This window comes from Otolemur garnettii, unplaced genomic scaffold, assembly GCF_000181295.1.
Source record: "Otolemur garnettii isolate 467f Iridium unplaced genomic scaffold, OtoGar3 scaffold00068, whole genome shotgun sequence".
Lineage (NCBI taxonomy): Eukaryota > Metazoa > Chordata > Mammalia > Primates > Galagidae > Otolemur > Otolemur garnettii.
The window spans coordinates 2,649,324-2,659,114 of NW_003852463.1; the positions used below are offsets into that span (position 1 = coordinate 2,649,324).

The window sequence follows — 9,791 nt, forward strand, 5'->3', positions numbered from 1 at the left end:
AGACGTCTGTCTCAGTATGTACTGCATGCTCACTTTAATGTATTCTATTTCAAAATTTTTTAAAACATTGTGCCAAAAAAATTGTTTTTTGCCAACACATTAGAATCATACTCAGGTCCACAGCTTATAAATTTTTATTTTGAGATTTCACAGATAGTCAAAGGAAAAGAAAGATAGTCAGCAAAAGATAGTCAGAGGAAGAGAAAGAAAACCAGAAGCCAAGAAAGGAAATGACGTTAAGAGGTTATGCAATACTAAGCAGTGTCAAACACATTTACTGTACCTAAGATAAGGACTGAAAAGTATCTATATTCTATACTATATTCAGCAATACAAATATTGTTGGTAACACTTGCATTCATAGGATTGTGCTCAGAATACAAAGTAGACCAACTAGAAGAATACGCATATCCTAGCCAGAGATACAAGGCAAAAAAAAGGAAATGTGAGGCAAATATATTAAAAAGGAAAATTCAGTTGATATGATTGTCAAAAGCCCTAAAGAATGTATAAAAAAGCTACTAAAACCAGTGAGATTAGCAAGGTCAAAGGATACAATGTCAATATAAAGTCAACTATATTTCTATATATTTGTAGTGAACAACAGGAAATTAAAATGCCAATAAGCCTAACACAAGATGAGTAAGACTGGTACACTGAAGACAACAAAACACTGATGAAGAAATTAAAGATGTAAACAAACTGAGAACTGCCATGTTTACGGATTACAAAATTCAATATTATTAAAATGCCAAAACTGTCTCTCCAAATTGACTTATAGATTCACTTTATACAATTTTTGTTGTTGTTGTTGTTGTTGTTGAAACAGAGTCTCACTATGTTGCCCTGGGTAGAATTCCAGGGCGTCACAGCTCACAGCAACCTCCAACTCGTGGGCTTAAGCTATTCTCTTGCCTCAGCCTCCCAAGTAGCTGGGACTACAAGCACCCACCACAACACCCAGCTATTTTTTTGTTGCAGTTGTTTAGCTGGCCCAGGCTGGGTTCAAACCTGCCATCTTCAGTGTATGTGGCTGGTGCCATAAGCACTGTGCTATGGGGCACCGAGTCAATTTCTGTAATCTTAATCAAAATCCCAACAGCCTTTTAAAATAGAAATTGACAAACTAAAATGTATACAGAAATTCAAAAAAATCTAGAATAAACAAATTGTTTTCAAAAAGAGGAACAAAGCAAGAGAAATCACATAACCTGATTTTAAGACAATAATTAAGGGCATAATGTCATGAGACTAGGTATATGAGGGAAAGTATCCAGTCATGTAATGTGAAAAATAGTATTAACAATGGCTGGGTATAAAGGCAACTGATTTTTGATGTAGATGTCAAGAAATCCACTAGAGAAAAAAATAGCAAATAATGCTGGTATAACAATTAGGTAGTGAAATGAATCACAAACATAAATGTAAAACCTAAAACTATATAAAATTTTTAAAACAGTTGTTCTCAACTGGGGGAGATTTTAGTACCCCTTTCCCCTCAACCATGGGACATTTGGCAATGGTAGGAAACATTTCAGATAGCTACAACTTGGAGGAGTATATTGCTATATCTAGTAGGAAGAAACAAGGGATGCTGCTGAAATCTTCCAACACACAGTATAGCCCCTACAATAAAGAATTACTCAAGCTAAAATGTCAGTAGTGCAAAGGTTGAGAAACCCTGGTCTAGAAAAATCTGTTAGTATTAGACCAAGATTTCCTAGACAGGACACAAGAAGTACAAACTACCAAAGGAAAAATAAAATCAATAAACCAATTTCATCAAAATTAAAACTTCTCTTTTCAAAGATAAGAGAATAGGCAAGGCATAGACTGGAAGAAAATATTTCCAAAAAACATTGATACAGGAATTTCATCTACATCTATAAAAAACTCAAAGCTCAACACATAAAATAGCCATTAAAAAATGGAGGACACTTAGGCTCGGCACCTATAGCACAGTGGTTACAGAGCCAGCCACGTACACTGAGGCTGGCAGGTTCGAACCCAGCCCAGACAGCTAAACAACGACAACTGCAACAAAAAATACCTGGGCATTGTGGTGGGCACCTGTAGTCCCAGCTACTTGAGAGGCTGAGGCAACAGAAATCACTTAAGCCCAAGAGTTGGAGGCTGCTGTGAGGTGTGACGCCACGGCACTCTACTGAGGGCAACAAAGTGAGACTCTGTCTCAGGAAAAAAAAAAAAAAAGGAAGGCATTTAAACAGATCTTTCACTGATGAAGAAACACAGAGAGCAAATAAGCACACATAAAGATGCTCACTAATAGCGCTAGGTAGGGTGCTATGGGGTCACAGCTCAAAGCAACCTCAAACTCCTGGGCTTAAGCAATTCTCTTGCCTCAGCCTCCCAAGTAGCTGGGACTACAGGCGCCCACCACAATGCCCGGCTATTTTTCTGTCCCAGTTGTTATTATTGCTTAGCTGGCCCAGGCTGGGTTCAAACCTGCCAGCCTCGATGCATGTGGCCAACACCATAACCACTGTGCTAAGGGTGCCGAGCCAGAACTAACTACTGATATATACAATAACACAGATGAATCTCAAAAGCAAGTTTACTATATTTTTCTGAAAAGGTGAAACTACAGAGACAGAAATTGAATCAGCAGTCTCCAAGGACTAAGGGTGAAGGAAAAGACTAAAAGAACACATGAGAACTTTTTGGGGATGATAGAAATGTATACCTCAAAAGTAGTGGTGGTTGTATGATTTTATAAATATTTAACAAACTTGACAGCTAAAAGAGCTAATTTTTAATTTATATCTAAATAAACCTGACTTTTAAAAAATAGGGTAGGATATCAGGAAATGGAAGCAAAAAATATAGACAACTCTTAAATTTCACTGTATCAGAGAAAAGAATATTAAATGGGGCGGTAATTGTAAAGAGAGAGGATGAGATATCTGTACTCAAGTTGCTAGCAGTGACAAAGTCTAAATAAACTCTGACCATGAACGGGCAGGAGAAAGTTGGAAGGAGACAGGGAGAGAAAGATTGTTGGAGGGTAGATCAAAGACCTGAGAACTTTAGGCACTGGATGAGTTAAGGTGAAATGAAAGAAACTATTAAAGGAGAGGAAGCAGAGCTATAGTTTTCAATTAATAAAGAAAGGTAACTCAGATGACAGCAACACAGATAAATAATGAGCAGAATAATCCAGAGAAAAGAGGGAAGAGAATTAGAACATTACATAATGTTCCAGCTATTCTGGGAACCCAAGTATAAAGGCAGAAATGAAGTGCTTTAGGATCCATTATGTTTCATATTCTATAAGACAGGGATGGAAGAAACCATTTTTTGGACTATGCTCTACCATAAATAAGCCCTCAGAGAATATTAAATTATTTAGAAATATAATCCTGTATTAGTTTCCCAGAGCTGCCATAACAAAGTGATACAAACACTCAACCACTTAAAACAAGATATTCACTGGTTGAGAAAGTTATCATTAAGAGCAACTTGTTTGCTTTTTCTACGCCAGCACTTGGTGACATTGCGCGTACCTGCACCACCGCAGGCTCGCGCCTTTCTGTGCTGGTCCGATGAGTAGGCGGCAATGGGGAGCCTCCGCGGCCTACGCCTACCGGGAAGTTGTTTAAGGTTATATGAAAGAGATGTTTGTTCATCTCTAAGGCTTACCAGAAACACTGATTTGAAGAGAATAAATGGATTTTGCACCAAACCACAAGAAAGTGCCAGAGCTCCATCCCATACCTACAGCCACGGAGTGCCTTTACACAAACCCACGGATTGGGAGAAAAAGATGCTGATATGATCAGGTCACTTCAAAAATGAAGATGAAATCCCAGAGACCATCTCGTCTGAGATGCTTGATGCTGCCAAAAATAAGATTCGGATGAAGATAAGCTATGTAATGATTGCCCTGACAGTGGCAGGATGTATCCTGATAGTTATTGAAGACAAGGAGGCTGCCAAAAGACACGAGAGTTTAACAAGTATGAACTTAGAAAGGAAAGCTTGTCTGAGAGAGGAAGCAGCTATGAAGGACATAGAGATGCAGAGGTATTCATATTGGCTGGATTTCAAAAATCCAGGAATAATGTTGCAACAACAAGCTGTGTTAAAAAGAATTTGATACAAAGATCCATTTCATAAAAATATGATTTACACAAACTCATACCATTTCCCTGTTGTAATGGTACAAATAAATTTCCTTAAAGAAAAAAAAAAAGAGCAACTTGTTTCTCCTTGGATGCACTCATCAGTCCTTCCTCCAAACAGTGCTATTCTGACCTTCTGAGGTTCACTCAGGTCTGACCTGGGTTTCCTCTGCTCTGGGGTGCCAGCCCCCCACCCCATAAGGCTTCTGCACAGACAGGCATTACTGGAGGTTGCCTGAGCCCAGGAGGCCATCCTGGACCCTGTCTTAAAAGTATTTAAAGAAAATAAAACATTGTTTTGTAGAAAAAAAAAAAAGATATTCTCTCATAGTTCTAGAGTCCAGAAGTTTGAAATCAAGGTGTTAGCAGGGTCATACTCCCTCTGAAGCCTCCAAGGGAGGATTCTTTCTTACTACTTCAATCTTCTGGAAGTCCCAGGTATTCCTTGTCTTGTGGCAGCATAACTCCAATCTCTGCCTCTGTCCTCACATGGCCGTCCCCTCCTTGTATGTTTTCTTCTTCACATGGCATTCCCCTCTCTTATATATGTAAGGACACCAGCCATATTAGATTAAGGGCCTACACAACTCCAATATGACCTCATCTTAACTGAAATAATTATACCTGCAATCACCCTATTTCCAAATAAGGTCACATTCTGAGGTACCGGGGATTAGGACTTCAGCATATTATTTGAGGAGCACAATTCCACCCCAAAACAATCCTCCTTCATTAAATAGCCCCAGAGTACTGTGCTTTTTCTGTAATACCTTTTACTCAGTGATGCAAATCTCCCTGCCTTCATATTTTGCCAGAATGGGCAACCTACAATTTGAGAAAAACTGAAGGTGCCAAAAGAACGACGATACCCAAGTTATTAGATAATCAACCTTAAAAATATTTAACCATTATAAACATAAGACCGTATTTGTCCTCCCTGAGGACATGACACTTTTTCCTCCCTGCTCATGATTTCTGCATTTCTTCAAAGTTAATGACCCATGTTCTAGGTCACAGTTCTCAAAGTGTGGCCCAAGGATCCCTGAGGGTCACCGACATCCTTTCAAGGAATCTATGACAGCCTCCTTTTTCTAACTACCTATCTATTGAGGCTAGAATGTCTTCATATCCTTCAGCTAAAACAATACATCCAAACAGACTGAATGCAGAAGCAGATATGAAAACCCAGCAAAGATGGTAAATTTTATGTGTCAAACTGACTGGATCACACAGTGTCCACATATTTAATTAAACATCATTTTGGGTGTGTCCATGAAGGTATATGTGGATGAGATTAACAGATGAATTTGGAAACTAAGTAAAACAGATTGCTCTTCCCAGTGTGGGCAGGCCTGATTCATTTCATTGAAGGTCTACATAGAACAAAAGGCTGAGCAAGAGAAAATTTGCTCTCTCTGCCTGATGGTCTTCCCCGCTAGACGTTCTTCTACTTTCAGAGTCAGACCCACTTGCTGTCCTGGTTTTCAGGCCTTATGGGCTCAAATCTGAACTGTATATAGTCTCTCTTGAGTCTCCAATTTGCAGAACTTGGGACTTTTCAGCTTCCATAATCACATAAACCAATTCCTTAGTATAAATTGCTACAAACATATATAAGGTCTATCCAGAAATTATCCAGCCATTGTTAAAATAATATTTCATATTACATGGCTGGATACTTTCCAGACAGCCCTCATACATCTATCTATATTTAGATAAATATATGTATATATGTCTCCATCCTATTGGTCTGTTTCTCTAAAGAATTCTTACTAATGTACCAATTGTCTTCTATTAAGCCAGACAGTAAAGAGATTTGCAAAAATGTGTAACAGTGCTACTCTTCTAACTAATTATTCTGGGGTTTGTAAACAGTCATTTTTTCACTTTAAAATATACTACTTATGGTAATACAAAATAGGTTTATTATTTTAAAATGAATTTTAAATGTTTAATTTCTTATATACTAATTGTCTATATAGACGATCCATATAAACAGAAGTTCTTCGGAATACTTCCAGAATATAAAGAATTATGAAACCAAAAAATAAAGATCTATTAGAAAAACAGAATATTAAGCCATGCACAGTGGCTCACACCTGTAATCCCAGCAATTTGGAAGGCCTAGGCAAGATGACTGCTTAAATCACGAGTTCAGGAGTCCAAAAGACTAGCCTGGGCAACAAATACAGTGAGATCCCATTTCTATAGAAAATTTAAAAAATTAGCTAGGTATTGTGGTGCCTGCTTGTAGTGCTAGCAACTCAGGAAGGAGGCTGAGCAAGGAGGACTGCTTGAGCCCATGAGTTTGATGTTACAGCAAGCTATGATTGTGCCATTGTACTCCAGCCTAACGGACAGAATGAGACTTTGCCTCAAAAACCAAAAATAAAAGGCCTTTTTGCCTACTTGTCCTAGCAATGCAAGCACATTCACTGTCTATGTCAAATGTATCCTGCTTTGTAAGCTTTCTTACTCTTTGTAAGTCTATCTCTCTCTTCCTCAATAAACTTTGTTTCATGCTTGCCTTAAAAAAAAAATAGATTAATTTACTGCTTTCTGTTCTTCATAGCTAAACAGGAATTTCTTGTGCTGCTTGCTTATCAAAACAAAATTATTTTCTTTCACAGGAATTAGGATGATGAAAAAAAAAATTGCCCATTACAAAAAACATACCTCATCATCCCCAAAACTGCACTGAGCTGGTGTTTCCAAAGAGATCACATTTGTATCACATATTTGTGTTCTACTATTGCTTTGATTAAATGACTGTTCCCACACCTGATGATTTTCAGAATGGTAAGTTCTGAAAATCAAAAACTTACCTAAGTAAAAATATAACGCAATCACCACAATTATACACTAAAAATAATCCAATACTTAGATCATACTTCTCAGTTTATAAAACACTTTCACATATACCACATATAACATTACCACTTCACAACCACCATCAAGCTATTATCCTCACTTAAAAAAAAAAAAAAAGGACATGTTTTCTCACGGCTTCTTGAGGCCATGTGCTACCACCACATGAGCCACTGAGCCCAGCAATCCCAGCACTGTGTGGGGTGAACCAGAAGGATCACTTGAGGCCAGGAGTTTGAGATCAACCTAGCGAATATACTAAAACCTCATCTCTAAAAAAGAAAAATAAAATTTTTTAATTAGCCAGGTGTGGTGACACATGCCTGTGATCCCAGATATTCAACAGGCTGAGGCAGGAGGATCACTTGAGCCCAGGAATTCGCAGCTGCAAGGACCTATAATTGTGCAACTGCATTCCATCTAGCCTGACCAACACAGAATAACCCTATTAAAAAATATGAATGTTAACAAAAAAATTAAAAATTCCAAATGTAAAAGTCATTAAAAAGGTGAAATACTGGGTGGCGCCTATGGCTTGGTGAGTAGGCACCAGCCCCATATACGGAGGGTGGCAGGTTCAAACCCAGCCCCGGCCAAACTGCAACAACAACAAAAAAAATAGCTGGGCGTTGTGGCAGTTGCCTGTAGTCCCAGCTACTCAGGAGGCTGAAGCAAGAGAATTGCCTAAACCCAGGAGTTGGAGACTGCTGTGAGCTGCGATGCCACAGCACTCTACCAAGGGCAATAGACGGAGACTCTGTCTCTTAAAAAAAAAAAAAAAAAAAGGTGAAATACTAAACAGAACACAATTAAAGGCAAAATAAGAAGTGAGTTGTGAGTTGTAAATTACTGTAAGTTACTGCCTAATAATAGCACACAGTGGGTTAAATACAAGAAATCTATGAAAGAAACCTGAAGAGACATGGGAGTACATTGAAGGGCTACAACATAGGCCTTTAAGACGTTTTCATGCAAACTACAGCATAAATAGTAAGGAAGTAATAACCTAAAACTGCTAATGGATCTACCCCAGCCTGAAGAAAAGAGAACCCAAGAATAATCCTCACCAGTTGCCATCTTTTTTTTTTAACCTACTTGAGAGGCAAGAGATCAGCTGTATCAATATCTGTGTCTGCATAGGTCCCTGGAAAAGAATAGAGAGCCTAGAAATAAAACCACGTATCTACAACCAACTAATCTTTGACAAAGCAGACAAAAAGAGACTCTGAAGAAAGGATACACTATTCAATAAATTGTGCTGGGAAAACTGGATCACTTCATGCAAAAGAATGAAACTGGATATACACAATATACAATAATTTGTTTTTTCTTTTTATAGTTATAGTTTTCTAACTTAAAACAACTTAAGATTGCTTTGCATTAAAAATCAGTTAAAATTTACATCACAGGTCAGCATAAGTTTTGTTTTCATAAATGTCCCTGTGTATTTGGGAGGAATTTTACCTCTAATTATTGGATACTAAGTTCTAAATAAGGTTATTATATCAAGTTGTTTTCATTTTCCTTGGTTATTTTTTTCCTTTTGACTTATTAATTATTAAGATACGTTAAAATATCCCACCACTGCATCCTATAGTTTTGTTAAGATAGCCTTAAAATATTCAATAGATGTATGCAAATTAAGAATTATTATATCTTTTAGATGAATAATTTTGTCATTATGTAGTTATCATCTTTTATAACCAATGGTGTTTTTTTCTTCTCAGTACTTCTTGTTTCAAGACACAGTCTTACTCTGTTGTCTAGACTAAAGTGCCATTGCATCAGCCTAGTTCACAGCAACCTTAAACTCCTGGGCTCAAACAAACCACCTGCCTCAGGCTCCTGAGCAGCTGGGATTACAGGCAACCGCCACAATGCCTGGCTAATTTTTCTATTTCAAAACTTTCAAAGAGGTAGCCATCACATAGAGAATATTTTATGACTATTTTCTAAAATTTCATAATGAATATTTTGTAAGCATTTAGCTACAGTTTCCCATTTTCCCTACATAGCAGTAACTTGAGGGGTAACTTCTAGGACACCCTGAGTGTTATTTTCTGGCATGTTATTTTCTGTATTTTTATTTTTAAACATTCTCTGTCGTTATGACTTAGGTATATTTGTTATAAATAACATGTAGCTTACAAATTGCATATAGCTGTGAAAATATGATCTGACAATCTCGTCTCCAAACGATTATTACTACATTTACACTTAAAATTGTAGATATATTTCTTTCATCTTATTTTATATTTTTTCTTTTCTTTTTTTGCATGTACTTTTCTATTACTAAAACATATTCTTAATGCAAAGGAACCTTTAGTTGTTTTAAGTTAGAAAACAACTACAGAAAGAAAAAACAAATTAAACTCTATTTTCTACTTCTGTATTTCTAAACTCAAATAGTAATGGAAATTGAAAAATAAAATGTAGTGAGAATTTTAAAATAAATAAAAACTGTTACAAGGAACACTATACCTCTTATGTAAACCAGGTGTTTAAAAAATTACAAAAGAGGATCAGCGTCCACAGCTCAGTGAGTAGGGCATCGGCCAGCTGGCCGGTTTGAGCCCAGCCCAGGCCTGCTAAACAATGAAAACTGCACCAAAAAAATAGCCAGGCGTTGGGGTGGGCACCTGTAGTCCCAGCTACTCAGGAGGCTGAGTCAAGAGAATCACCTAAGCCCAGGAGTTGGAGGTTGCTGTGAGCTGTGTGACGCCACAGCACTCTATTGAGAGCGATAAAGTCAAACTCTGTTTCTACAAAAAAAAAAAAAAA

At 37.4% G+C, this 9,791-nt stretch overlaps 1 protein-coding gene and 1 pseudogene across 1 annotated transcript in view; one reads left to right on the forward strand and one right to left on the reverse strand.

The window, feature by feature from the left end:
* ALMS1 (ALMS1, centrosome and basal body associated protein) overlaps positions 1-9,791 on the reverse strand; it is a 204,561-nt gene that overhangs the window by 168,420 nt on the left and 26,350 nt on the right. The window lies entirely within an intron of this gene.
* On the forward strand, positions 3,547-4,213 carry LOC105887325 (annotated as a pseudogene).